Source organism: Rana temporaria, chromosome 1 (assembly GCF_905171775.1).
Source record: "Rana temporaria chromosome 1, aRanTem1.1, whole genome shotgun sequence".
In the NCBI taxonomy this organism is placed as follows: Eukaryota; Metazoa; Chordata; class Amphibia; order Anura; family Ranidae; genus Rana; species Rana temporaria.
In genome coordinates this window covers 115,599,857-115,614,596 of record NC_053489.1, presented here as the reverse complement: position 1 = coordinate 115,614,596, position 14,740 = coordinate 115,599,857, and positions in this window count along the sequence as shown.

Sequence of the window (14,740 nt, the reverse complement as noted above, 5' to 3'; positions counted from 1 at the left end):
CTCACTTGCCTCCTATTGAGTCAAACATAGAGCACTGAAATAAGCAAAGCTCAGGTTCCCTGCTGATTTACCAGCAAGGATGTGTCAGACCTCTCTAAATAAATCACTGCTTCCCTGCACAGAGAAAGAGCCCCACTTTACAGCATGTTAGCAGGGGAAAGGCCTTTTTACTCAGGGTATGTTTGATTTTTAAACAAAACAAACTGTATGGCCAGGTTCAAATATGTGCAAATTGGAATGCGGGATTCCTGCATCCAATTTGCATGTCATATGAGTGTGCTCATCTCGCAATGGAGCTGGTTCACACAGGTCCGGGGCAGCTTGGGCCTGCCTATCTGTGCCCATCAGTGCCACATATCAGTGCCCATCAGAGCAGTATAATTGTGCTTCCTCATCAGTGCCTATAAGTGCCACCTCATCAGTGCCGCCTCATCAGTGAAGGAGAAAGATTACTTATTTACAAAATTTACTGACAGAAACTAAAAAAAACTTTTTATTTTTTCAAAATTTTCAGTCTTTTTTAGGAAAAGATAAAAAAAAACAGAAGTGATTAAATACAACCAAAATAAAGCTCTATTTGTGTTAAGAAAATTATAAAAATGTCACATGGTTACAGTGTAGCATGTCTGTGCAATTGTCATTCAAAGTGTGACAGCGCTGAAAGCTTAAAAATGGCCTGGGCAGGAAGTGCCCTAAGTAATTATTGTACTGTCCTGCTTTACAATATCAAATATATATATATATATATATATATATATATATATATATATATATATATATATATATATATATATATATATATATATATATATATATATAATATTGAGAAGGGTGTGGTTACATGCCACAGATCAATGTACCCAATCCCAAGTCCTGTTGCAGCAAAATCTTGTGTGTACCTTTCACCAAAAAAAAAAAAAATTATTCTGTAAACCATCTTTCAGAGGACTGGAATTTTTTGCATTTTAACTTTCATACATTTTTACTCATTTTGCCATGTTCAGTGTTAAAGGGTCACTAAAGGAAAACATTTTTTTTGCTGAAATGACTGTTTACAGGGTATAGAGACATAATAGTTAACTGATTCCTTTTAAAAATGATTAAAATAGATAAAAACCAATCATATAATGTACCTACAGTTTAGTTTAGTTTTTGCTGTTGTTTCCTGGTTCTCTGATGTACAGAGCCAGAGAGCCAATAGAGGGCAGTGAAGGTTTTTCAAACGAAACTGGATTGGTGCTAAGGGGTTATAGACACACAGTAATCACACCTCCTTGATTAGTCACCACAGTCAGAAATCTCCTAGTACTGTGGTGATCAGGAAACAGACAACCAGGAAGTGTCCAGAACAGAGAGGAATTACAGCAACATCAAAGCAAAAACGAACAATGAGGACATGAAACCAGGACTGCAGTAAGGTAAAGTAAGCTATTTAGCTAAAAAAAAATCCTTTAGTGACCCTTTAAGTCTGTATTTAATTTTTGTGGATTTTGTAAAAATATATGCAGAAATTATTATTTCCTTCATATTGTAAATATACATAAAACATGGATCACCTAACTGCTTGGCAGGCATATGTTGCCAGAGGGCACTTTTGCATGCCGATGGACACTTATGAGCAAATCTTTAAAAAAAAAATGCATAACTGATTGGAAAGTAAAACATTTTCCAGCAAGATAAATACATACTACACAGTTTTGTCATATCTCAAAGCAACATTCACAGAACTTCAATTGGCTCTTCCAATCTTACAAAATATATTCAAAGCCTCTCTATGATTTAGTCACCAAAAAAAAATAAAACTGAGGCCGCTTATTTTTTTATTTTTTTACCCCAGATTACATTACAAATGTACCCTAACAAATGCAACAATAATAATGTAGGGAAAAATAATTGTATTTAAAGGTTAAATCTGGAGTTTGTGGAAAATATAAAAATATATTTCACAATGTTTATGACACCTTTCTTAACCTCTTTTTCTGCATTTGTTTTCTAATATAAATCTTTATAAAGATTTTAACACTTGCAATTCCATTTATTCCACACTTCCCTACAGCCACTAGGGACATTTTAAAGAATTTATGATGGAAAATTATTTCTGTTATTAGTTTTACTTCTTGTAGAATATGGAAAATTTTATTTTTGCCAGGGATTTGCAAAAAATATTTTCTGTATAAATTCACTAATCGAAAAAAATGGCTACTTGAATACTAATTACTTGAATGGTTAAAATCAAGTAAAAAGTTGAAAATTAGGACATTTAGCACACTGAACAACTGGAATGGCTATGGTGTCATGTCATATTTGTTTTAGTAGACATTTCCTTAAAGTTGACTTGAAATCAAGTTTATTTGCTATGTTTAAGGGAACATCTGTTTAAAAAATGTTTATGGCGTCTAAGCATTATTATAGCCTCCCTGGCGGTATGATTATGTCAGATTTTTGTTTCTCAAAGCGGTACATTGTTTTGCATAGAAATTAGACGTTTATATTGTAGGCCTGTAATTCTTAGTAATAACAAGGGTTGTCCTGATACCACTTTTTTAAGACCGAGTACAAGTACCGATACTTTTTTCCATGTACTCGCCGATACCGAATACCGATACTTTTTTTTAAATGTGATCAGTGTGAAGAATGCCCCTTTACAGATAGCAAAAACATTCATTGGGGTCACTATTTTGCGAGTTGGAAATTAATCAATGCTGCTTTTTGGATTTTAAACTTTTATTAAGCACTATAGGTGCAATACAGAATAACTGTCAGCGGGTGGCACTGTCCTCCTTAAGAGTTAATTCTTATCTTCTTATTCATGAGAGAAAGGCACCCCCCCCCCCAGCTCTTCCCTCCCCCTGAGCCATGCTGAGCTTATCAAAACTGAACTTTGCTTAAAAAATCGGATCTAAAATAAAATACAAATCTATAAAAAAAAATTATCAATTTCTTTTAAATGAGCAATGTTATTTAGAATAAAACTATACATTCCTAAAGTCCAATTGATAATTCTCAATTTTTTATGTGATTCCATACTGACACAGAAAGAACATGCAATGCAGCAGACAGTGACACACGGCACGCAATTACTTCTGACAACTGCACATAGCTTGCAACTGTGATAGTGTGTTCTACTAGTGACAGTATTCATTCAGCTATAGTCACTTCACACAATTTTTTACTTGCCGAGGGCTGCCTGCTACGATGTCCGTCCTGCTCGTCCTGCTCTCCCCCTGCTCTCAGCCCATCTCTGTCCACTCTTGGCACACTCTCTGCCCCTCTCCGCCCACTCTCCGCCCATCTCCGCCCACTCTTGGCACACTCCCAGCCCCTCTCCGCCCACTCTCAGCACGATCTCCACCGCTAGCTCTCCGTCCCTTCTCAGCCCCCGCTCTCCGCCCCTCTAAGCAATTAGAATGATCTCCGCTGTCTCCCCACCCCTTCTCAGCCCCCGCTCTCCACCCCCTCTCTGCACCCGCTCTCCGCCCCCTCTCTGCACCCGCTCGTCACCTGAAAAAAAAAAAAAAGAAAGTATCGGCAGAAGCATCGGGAGCATTTGCGCGAGTACAAGTACTCGCGCAAATGCTCAGTATCGGTCCCGATACCGATACTAGTATCGGTATCAAGACAACCCTAGTAATAACACACTAAAATCTGTCCAAACAAGAGTCTAGTAGACATCGCAGGCATGATAAAAAGTTTGAAACACAAAATCATACTGTAAATTATAATATAATAAATAACTATAAATAATTATAAAAAATAATAATATAATAATAATAAAATAAATTTCCTCACGATTCACTATCACTCAAGTCTGCAAGTGTTCTAATTTACTATTGCTGTTTTCTAGCTGGTCTAAAACCACGTTTGACATAAAAGTTGTCATGGATTATCTGTCCACAGATAGAATAAAAAATCTTGATCAAAATGACCCTGACCTACCGCTTTTTACGGCCTACTCCTCCCAGCATTATGCTGTTAAACATATTATTCATAGACATTGGCACATCCTTCTAAATGATTGTGTTTTAGAGCCAGTACTTCCACCTAAAGCCCAGGTTGTATATAGGGGTGTACCCAGGGGCGGACTGACTATTGAGTCACTCGGGCACTGCCCGAGGGCCCCACGTCACTAGGGGGCCCCAGCAGGGTTGCCAGGCTCAGTAAAACCAGGGACAATTTGTAAAAATCTATGTTTTTTTTATATCTGTCCCTGATATGTCTGAAACCAACATGCTTCTGATGTGAAAATCCTGAGATTTTAGCTGCGCCGCCTCTGCACTGCCTCCTGGCGTGGTGGCCATCTGTAAGCCCAGGGGCCCCATAGTTTTCTATTGCCCGGGGGCCCCATGAGTTGTCAGTCCGCCCCTGGGTGCACCTTCTATCAACACTAGGGTAGTACAAAGCATTCTGGACCCTCCCTTGAGACCTTCCTTTTTCCACCACCTTGTGGGTTTCCATAAATGTAGTAGGTGTCGTGTCTGTCAGATAAATAGTCACAAAACTAGGAAAATTTGGGATTTTACTTCTAATACGACAAAACAGACATATACCATCAGACCATTTGTGACATTTATCACCACACATGTAGTGTATCTTCTTCAATGCCCATATGGGTTACAATATGTGGGCCGGACCACATGGGCCCTTAATGTGAGGCTTAATGAACACATTACCAATATTATTAAGGGTCTTCCCAATCATAGTGTCTCTCGCCACTATGATTTGGCCCACAATAGGGACCCGAGGGGTACCCTGTTTGTGGGCATAGATCACTTTGTCTCTCACTGGCGAGTTAATCTCAAAGCTAGAGAGCTTTCCAGAATGGAGACTAAATGGATATTTATCTTTTAGAGTAACACTCCATACAGCCTGAATGTCTATTGGGATGTCAATTGTTTTATTAATAATTCCTAGTCCTGTTTGATTTATATTTCATTTATGCATTTTTTTCCATATTATTCATTTAATATATATTTAGTCACTAATATGTACCACATTTTTGTCATTTTGTTTATTATTACACAATCAGTTGTAATATATTGTTCTATTACATGCCCAGTCTCGTTTTCTTTTTTATATTAGATCTAACATTTATTAAGATTCATCATCTGGGTTAGTAATTCGGCTTTTCTCCGTTTGGGGACACTGAGAACTCTATTTTCTGTTATGGGAATATAATGTGTTATAGTTCCAGGTCATAGTATTCACTTCCCCTGTGATAGGGAGGCATGGCTAACTATATCACTTCCGCCGGCCTCGGATCAACCAATGTGTTGCATGATCCATACTGATGCTTGGTTCTGCCATGTGTCAAAAAGGAAATGAAAGCGAGGCTTGGCTGGCGTTGCATTTGTATTTATAGCGGTGACAGATGGCAGTCTCTGTCCCCCGGAAGACTTTGAATTTTAAACTGCAGCTTTTATGCTTTATATACACTGTGTATCTTATGTTTTGCACAGTGTCTGAATAAAACACCTTTTAAAAGTTTTTTTACGCTATTAGAAGCTCCCCTTCTTATTTATTTTGGGAATCTGTTCGGCGGACATGAGATTGTGATCCAGTCATCTGGAGGAGCTGTTGGAGATATTCCTTATACCACCGTTTCCCCTTGGCACCAGGAGCTGACAGTTTCCTATGCTTGTCTGACCTTCCATAACAGAGGCTCCACAGTGTGGGGTAACACAGCTTTACTTTATGTTGGTGATTCACCTGGTGAAGAATACCTTTTGGAGTTCACAGCACCCAACACTTTATTTAGCATATGTTACAAGGAATTAGACTTATCAATTTATTTTGCTGACTTTTTTTGGACTTTACCATTCATCCACATTATATTATGTTCACTTAGCACAACTTACTTTGTATGCTATGTTTGTTTATGTGTATATTTCTCAATTTTTTTGTTGCTGCTTATCTGTTTGCACTTCATACACAAGCGTAGTTTTGTTGTTAAATTAATATTTGCAGTTAATGATAGCCTTGCAGTGTGCATACTTGCCTTATCCAATTCAGAAGTTGTTTTGCTAAAAGCTATCTGTCCTATGCTAAACAAGTAACAGTACTAATATCCTGGGGGTTGAAGCTAATAACCCATGGCTACAGTGTTCATCACCAATCTTCAATACATTCTAAATCATTGCAATAGCAGGGGAATATTGTCTTTACCTGCACGCAGTCACAGGGAGTAATGGAAGCCAGATTTTCAAGGAGCATTTTTTTTTTTCCTAAGAACGTTCTATTTTTGGAAATTATTTATGTATCTTTTTTTGTATACAGTGTAAGATTGGGGGATCATACTCCAACGGTAGATGCGTTTTTCAGTGAGACGCCAATCCGGAGCTGAGTTTTAAGGGCCTGGTAGCCCACTTTTATTTAAAAGAAAAGTTCAAAGTTCACAAGAAACAAAAGCAGCCCTCGCAGGGGGGTTTCTTCATTTCTGTATGTTGCAAAGAAAATCAACAGTCGCACACAGCGACTTATCTGCACACAGCATTTGATTCGCACACAGCGACTTGTCCTCTTGACACACACGGCTTCTAATTCGCACACAGCGTCTAGCTTACATCTTTCTGTTCCAACAGTCATCACCTCTGCCTCCTGCAGAGATGCATCCACTCTGTCTTCTCTCACAGAGCTTTTGGGAGTCACCTGACTCCTTAGCACAGACCTCCTGTCTGTGGGGTGTGGCCCTGAATGCTGTTTAGATCAGCCTTCAAAAGCCCAAACCACAGCTGGCCAATTAACTTGTGTTTGTCTCTCCCAAAATATGGCAAAAACCCGCCATCATTCAGGTAAGACAGACCCAAACCACCACAACAGGTTATTCAAAAAATATCTTCTATCCCCTCCTTTTTTTTCTTCAATTTCACAAAGACACAAGAGTCAAATTAGGGGGGGGGGACAAGATAGGGGGGGAGGTAGCAGGGGGGAGGGGAGGGTGTAGGGAGGGGGCAGGAAGGGGTAGGATAATTTATGGTATGATATGCATAATATGACAATTGCTGTTTGATGTCTATCCTGCTAAATGTAACATGCACTTTTTGTATGATTGAGAATAACTGTGAAAACAATGAAGTTTGGAAAACAATAAAAAAAGGAATTAAGATAAAAAAATATATATATCTTCTATTTTTACAATAAGCTCTTTTTTTAGGAGGTCTGCAATGGTAACCCACTTATTTTTTTCATTAAATCTTTTCTTTTTGAATGTGCTTAAATTTGCTTACAACTAATAAAATGTAATTTGCAAGCAACAATGAACGTTCATCAGTAAGAAACATGGAATGAAACAGGAACATTCAGACAGGAACCTTCATGTCTAGTTTCATATCTATATAATTGATGTCGTTTTTATGAGTGTTTTGCATTTTTAAACACGCATTTTTGCATGCAGTTTTCATGCATTTTGCATATTTTTTTCTCTTTAAACACACTGTATATAGCTGCTTGCTAAGGAGCAGGCCCTGAAACTGTGTCCTTAACAACCAATGAGTCATCAGCTGTCAGCGGGGTTCCCCACTGACAGCTGAATGTAAAAAAGAAAAGATAAATAATTGGATTTTATACTCACAGTAAAATCCTTTTCTCTGAGTTCATGGACGGACACAGCCTTAATCTTGACAAAGTGGTATTGACCTTCCTTTAGGAGTGACTAGGCAGAAAGTGTTAACAACTTCAAAGCTGAACAGCTCCGCCCAGTGGGATGTCCTACTGGCTATATCCCCTCAGCCTGCACTAAGCAGCTCAGTTCGTCAAAAGCAGTACAAATTTTAAAAACGAGGGGTGGGTGCTGTGTCCATCCATGAACTCAGAGAAAAGGATTTTATGGTGAGTATAAAAGCCTATTTTCTCTTTCGTTCATGGACAGACACAGCCTTAATCTTAACAAAGTGGGACGTCCCAAAGCAGTGTCAAAATGAGGGGTGGGAACAGCATAAAATTAAACTTCACCCCAAAACAAAACAGAGCTCCTCAACTGAGGAGTTGTAACTCTAAACAGCCGCCTGTAAAACTTTGCGGCCGAAGAAGCATTTGAAGATGCACTCACATCAACTTGTAAAGTTTAGTGAAAGTGTGACCGGGCGAAAGTTTCGCCGCCTTACACACCTGGGAAACAGACGCTTGATGTCAGAAAGCCCAAGAGGCACCATTGCCCTGGTCGAATGCATCGTGATCACGATCTGTCGGATCCACCTCGAAATGGTGGCCGATGAGACCGATGGGCCCTTCTTGGGACCAGCCACCGAAACAAACAGTGAGTCAGAACTCCGGAACGGAGCAGTAACAGACAAGTATACTCTCGGAGCTCGAACAACGTCCAAGGAATGCCACGTCGTTTCCTTAGGATTCAACCGATGAGGACACAAGGATGGCAGTACAATGTCTTCCTTGAGATGGAAGATCAAATGACCTTAGGAAGAAAAGAAGGATGCGGACGCAGCACCACCTTATCCTTGTGGAAGATCAGATAGGGAGCCTTTCATGACAAGGCTGCCAGTTCAGAACCCGTCTTAACTGACCTAACAGCCACCAAAAGGACCACTTTCTGAGAAAGTGTCAACAAGGGAACTTCCCTAATGTTCTCAAACTGTGGTTTCTGAGGCACCTAGAGGCCATGCCGTTAAAGCCATTGACTGTAAAGCAGGATGACCTATGGGACCTTGCGACAGCAGGTCCTCTCGTAGCGGTAGACGCCAAGGGATGTCTGCTATTCAAATCCCCATGGAGGTAGTGGAGGACAGACCGGAGGGGCAGCATGCCGAACCCTCTGTACCAACGTTTTTACTAGAGAGTGAGCCGCCAGGGATTGTTGAAAAAAAGACAACCAGGGCAGATATCTGCCCCCTAATTGTACTTAAAGCAAATTTTTGGTCCGCCCCACGCTGTAAGAACAGCACTCTGGGAACCAAATAAGCACGCGGATGTCACCTCATTTCCTCACGATTGGATATGTAGGTCTTCAAAGTGCGAGGGTAAATTTTCCTGGAGGACGATTTCCGAGCACTCCTCATGGTAGAGATCACGAGTCTGACAGGCCCTGGTCATCAACTTGTAAAGTTTAGTGAAAGTGTGACCGGGCGAAAGTGTCGCCGCCTTACACACCTGGGAAACAGACGCTTGATGTCAGAAAGCCCAAGAGGCACCATTGCCCTGGTCGAATGCATCGTGATCACGATCTGTCGGATCCACCTCGAAATGGTGGCCGATGAGACCGATGGGCCCTTCTTGGGACCAGCCACCGAAACAAACAGTGAGTCAGATGTTGAAAAAAGACAACCAGGGCAGATATCTGCCCCCTAATTGTACTTAAAGCTAATTTTTGGTCCGCCCCACGCTGTAAGAACAGCACTCTGGGAACCAAATAAGCACGCGGATGTCACCTCATTTCCTCACGATTGGATATGTAGGTCTTCAAAGTGCGAGGGTAAATTTTCCTGGAGGACGATTTCCGAGCACTCCTCATGGTAGAGATCACGAGTCTGACAGGCCCTGGTCTCTTAGCACCTGGCTCTCAATAGCCCTGCCATTAAGCCAGTGACTGTAAAACAGGATGGCGTATGGGACCTTGAGACAGGAGGTCCTTTCCTAGCGGTAGACGCCAAGGGACGTCTGCTACTAGACGTACTAGGTCGGCGTACCAAGGACGCAGAGGCCAATCTGGATCAATTAGGATCATTGGAATCCCCTCTTTCTCCACTCTGCACAGCAGATAAGGAAGGAGCTTTAGAGGAGGGAAGGCATAGGTTAGCCGGTACTGACTCCACAGTGCCACTAACGCATCTGTTGCGTCTGCCCATGGGTCTCTTGACCTGGCCACAAACCTCAATACCTTAAGATTGAGTCGAAATGCCAGGAGGTCTACGTCTTGCGTGCCTCATCTTGGGCAAAGGAGCTGAAACACATCCGGGTGCAGAGACCATTCTCCTTGGTCCAGCATCTGACGACTCAGGTAGTCCGCCTGCCAGTTTTCCACACCCGGAATGTATACGGCCGACAGGGCCGGTACGCTCCTTTCTGCTCACCTTAGGGTGTGAGCGACCTCTGATGCTGCAGCCAAGCTTATTGTTCCTCCTTGATGGTTGACCTATGCCACTGCTGCGGCGTTGTCAGATTGGCTCCTGACTGGACGCCCTTGTACCCTCTGAGACCATGTGGAGAGGCACAGCCTGATCGCCCGATGTTCCAGGACATTGATCGGCAAGTGGGAATCCTCCAGAGACCAGCGACCCTGGGTCAACAGCCTACCAGACTCCCCCCCAACCGTTAAGGCTGGCATCCATCGTGGTGACTATCCAGTGAAAAGGAAGGAACGACTTCCCGGACAGAAGTGCCGGAGAGGTCAGCCACCAAACTAGGGAGGTCCTGACCAGGTGGCTCACCCGGATTTGACAATCCAGGGATGATGGGCACTTGTCCCATCTGGACAGAATTTCCCTCTGTAACACTCGTGTGTAAGATTGCGCATACGGTACCGCCTTGAAGGAGGCCACCATGAGGCCCAGGACTCGCATGCAAAAGCGGAGTGACGACCATTTCTGGGATGTCAACTGCTGCACCGCAGCCCAAAGGGTCTGCAACTTTTCCACAGGGAAAAAAAACTTTGCCTCTAAGGAGTCCAGAATCAACCCCAGATATACTAGGCATTGAGTCGGTACCATTACTGACTTCTGAGTGTTCAGTACCCAACCAAAGTGTCAGAGGGTTTGACAGGTTATAGACACGCTCACCTCTAATTCTGAACTTGAGGTGGCCCTCAGAAGAAGATCGTCCAAGTAGCCCACGATAGCGCCATGCTGTCTTAGTAGGGCCAGAATTGGGGCAAGCACCTTGAACACCCTTGGTGCCGATGCCAGGCCAAAGGGGAGAGCCCCGAATTGATAGTGGTCTTCCCCGGCCGCAAAACGCAGATATCTCTGATGCTTGGTGCCTATGGGGACATGCAAATAGGTACCCCTGATGTCCAAGGATGCCAGGAAGTCCTGGAGGGCAGTGACAACAGAGCGAACCGATTCCATCCAGGATCTTTGTACCTTCACAAAGCAATTGAAGGCCCCGAGGTCCAGGATTGGATGAAAGCCCTCCTTCTTTGGTACTATGAACAGATTTGAGTAAAACCCCTGCTTCAGCAGGTCTTGAACTTCCCCAAGTAGGGCTTCCCAACGAGTCGGCTGTAGCTGGAGGTTGGAGGGAAAAAAATCAGTTTGGTGGGCAAGATAGAATTTCTATCTTGTACCCTGAAGACACTACTTTGCAAACCCACTGGTCGGGGACCTGAGATGTCCACCGGGTCACAAATTCACAAGACGTCCCCCCACCCGAGAGATGGGTGGGGGCAAACTTTAATGCGGAGGTAGCTTTGTTTGCAAGTCTGTTGGGTTTGCGAAACCAGGGACGTCTCTGTCCCTGAGCAGGCGCTTTATCGGCCTGAGGTTTTTTATCTGCCACACTGGGCCGACGAAAAAAACGCTTATGCGTGGTGAAGAAGGGCCCTTGCCTATGGCGTGGCTCCTTCCCCTTTTTGGATTCTGGGAGCAGCGTGCTCTTACCTCCTGTGGCATCTTTAATTATGTCATCCAGGGAAGCTCCAAAAAGTCTGTCGCCCTTAAAGGGCAAGTCCATCAGGGCCTTCTTGGAAGATTGGTCCGCAGACCAATTCTTTAACCAAAGTAGACGGTGTAACACCACCGCATGGCTTGAAGCCCTGGCCAGCAGAGGAATCGTGTCCAAGGCGTATTCGCAAACACATTTTTGGCCCTGTAACAGTTGGTCAGCTAGGGCTACCTCGCCTGGGCAAACCTGATGTGCTTCTAACCCATTGTGCAGCATCTTTGCCCATTCCGTGAGTGTCTGAGACACCAGGGCCCCAACTATGGTTGGGCATACCGCTTAACCCACTACCGTGTACAGGTTGTGGGTGATCGCCTTGGCCCTCTTGTCCACAGGGTCCTTGAAGGCGGGAGCCCCCTCCACCAGTTTAGTATAGCCCAGAGGCGATTCAGTTTGCATGAGTAGCCCAGAGGCGATTCAGTTCGCATGAGTAGCGCTATACAAGTCATTCATTCATTCATTCATTCATAGTGGTTAGCTTGTTTAGTTTGGACACAGGAAGGTCCACTATCAGGGGCGAGGTAATTTTTTTCAAGAAACTCTCTTCAAGAGGGTAACGCACCGCTAGATTTTTAGGGACTGAAAAAAACTTCTGTGGATTGTCCCACTCCTTGTATAAAAGTTTGTCTAAATAATGGTTCAATAAGTTTTTATTATGAGAAAGTTTTTTAGACAAACATATCAGCATATCAACATCAATAAACATATCAACATCAACCGGATCATGAGCCCAACAAAGGGTGACCCGGTCGATGAAAGTAGAAGCAGAAAAATGTTACAAATAGAATAGAAGACATTTAGATTACCATATCAAATGCTTTGAAAAAAATACAAATAGATGTTGAGTGGGCATATTGCTGGTATAACCATTTTTAGACAATGTAGCCCGGCATCGAATAAAGAAGCCACCAACCAGCATAAAGAGTGCACCGTAATCTGTGAGTTCGGTAGAGACACTGAATCCGCAGAGAACAGATTAAAGCATAATATGGTTTATTTGATTTGCCCTAAAGAAGGGCCACGAAAGTTTGTCTAAATAAGACACACAAGGAAACACCTTAGCAGTGCGGGTCGCCTTACAGAACCCACAAGGGACCGGTGCTTCTGTTGATTCTGTAGACCCCTCTATTTTTAGAGTATCTCACACTGCGGTGTAAAGGCCACTTACCAGAGTCCTATCGCGTGCTGACCTGGATCTGGAGTCATCCTCACTGTCTGGCCGATCTCGGTCCGCATCCTCAGATACCTCAGAGCCAGGGTCATGAGCCGTAGCTGGACCCGACACCGCATCTGAGTTGTCCCCAGAAAATGGCGGTGGGAGGGGGTGCTTTCCAGAAAGGGAGGGGAGAAGGGAAGGATAGAACCCTTTACTCACCTCTCCAGGAATGCCCAGCTCTGTCTTCCTGCAGGAGCAGGGGATTATACTTACCCTTTCTGAGGATTGTGCTGGAAGCATCCCACACAGACCATCTTCTGCATGGTGACGGAGGTGACTGTTGACCAGGCTACTGCGACTCGGCCCTGTAGACCGGTCTTATGCAAGCCCTGGAGCGTATAGCTCACCAGCCACCCGTAGAGCGACAGGGATGTCGTGGACGACCCAGTGCGTAACTATGGTCGGCACACGCTCTGGCCGATACTGGAGGGACTACAAGGATCTGGGATCCAGCCTGTCGCCCAGTCTGCAGTTGATTGAAGATCACAGGAACAAAAAAAATAAAAATAAAATAATAAAATTTCCATCTGGAATAAAAAACCTCCAGGCCTATGGGCTTGAAGGGAGTCATGTCTCCTCCTTAACTAGGCAGAAAAAAACTGAGCTGCTTAGTGCAGGCTGATGGGATATAGCCAGTAGGACTGCCCCCTGGGCGGGGCTGTTGAGCTTTGAAGTTGTTAACGCTTTCTGCCTAGTCACTCCTAAAGGAAGGCTAATACCACTTTGTCAAGATTAAGGCTGTGTCTGTCCATGAACGAAAGAGAAAAAACTATTTGGGGAAAAAAATGGTGTGTGATCCCCCCAAAATCCATACCAGGCTCCTTGGTTCTGGTATAGATTTGGAGAGAAACCCCATGCCAAAATAAAAAAAATTACATGTGGTTCCCCCCAGATCCATATCAGACCCTTATCCAGCTTGCAGCCCGGCAGATCAGGAAAGGGAGGGGAAGCCTTCCCCCCATCCTGAACCATACCAGGCCGCATTCCCTCAACATGGGGGGTGACATGTTGATGGAGACCAGGGCCTCCTCCCCACAACTCTGGGCTGTAGTTGTTGTGGGGATCTGTGGGCGGGGGCTTATGAGAATCTGGAAGCCCCCTTTAACACAGTACATTGTACGGTTACTCACCCATTCACCAAAGAAAGTGTCAATAAGAAAATAAAACACAGCTTTTGACATTCCCTTTATTAAAAAAAAAAAAAAACAATGTCCCCCCAATGTACAGTAAATCTATCGTCAATTACGCTGCCCGCCACAGACGAAAAAATAAGTAAGGAGCAGGGAAACCTGGTGATGCCCCCTGATGGCCTCACCCCCTTGTGACGTCACTGACCCAGCATGCACCGAAAATCATATCGAAGGACCTGGTATGAATTTGGGGGGGCACGTCTTTTTATTTTATTTTTTATTTTTTTTTGTCTGCATTTTTTTTTACATTCAGCTGTCAGCAAGGAACCCTGCTGACAGCTGATGATTCATAGTTACATAGTTACATAGTTAGTCAGGTTGAAAAAAGACACAAGTCCATCCAGTTCAACCACAAAAAATAAATAAACAAAATAAAAAACACAGTAAAATCCTATACACCCAACTCCATACCCACAGTTGGAAGGCAAAAAACCCCAGCAGAGATCCAATTTGCTACAGCAGGGGAAAAAAATCCTTCCTGATCCCCCAAGAGGCAATCGGATTTACCCTGGATCAACTTTACCTACAAATCTTAGTACTCAGTTATTTTATGTACATTTAGGAAAGAATCCAGGCCTTTCTTAAAGCAATCTACTGAGCTGGCCAGAACCACCTCTGGAGGGAGTCTGTTCCACATTTTCACAGCTCTTACTGTGAAAAAACCTTTCCGTATTTGGAGGTGAAATCTCTTTTCCTCTAGACGTAAAGAGTGCCCCCTTGTCCTCAGTGT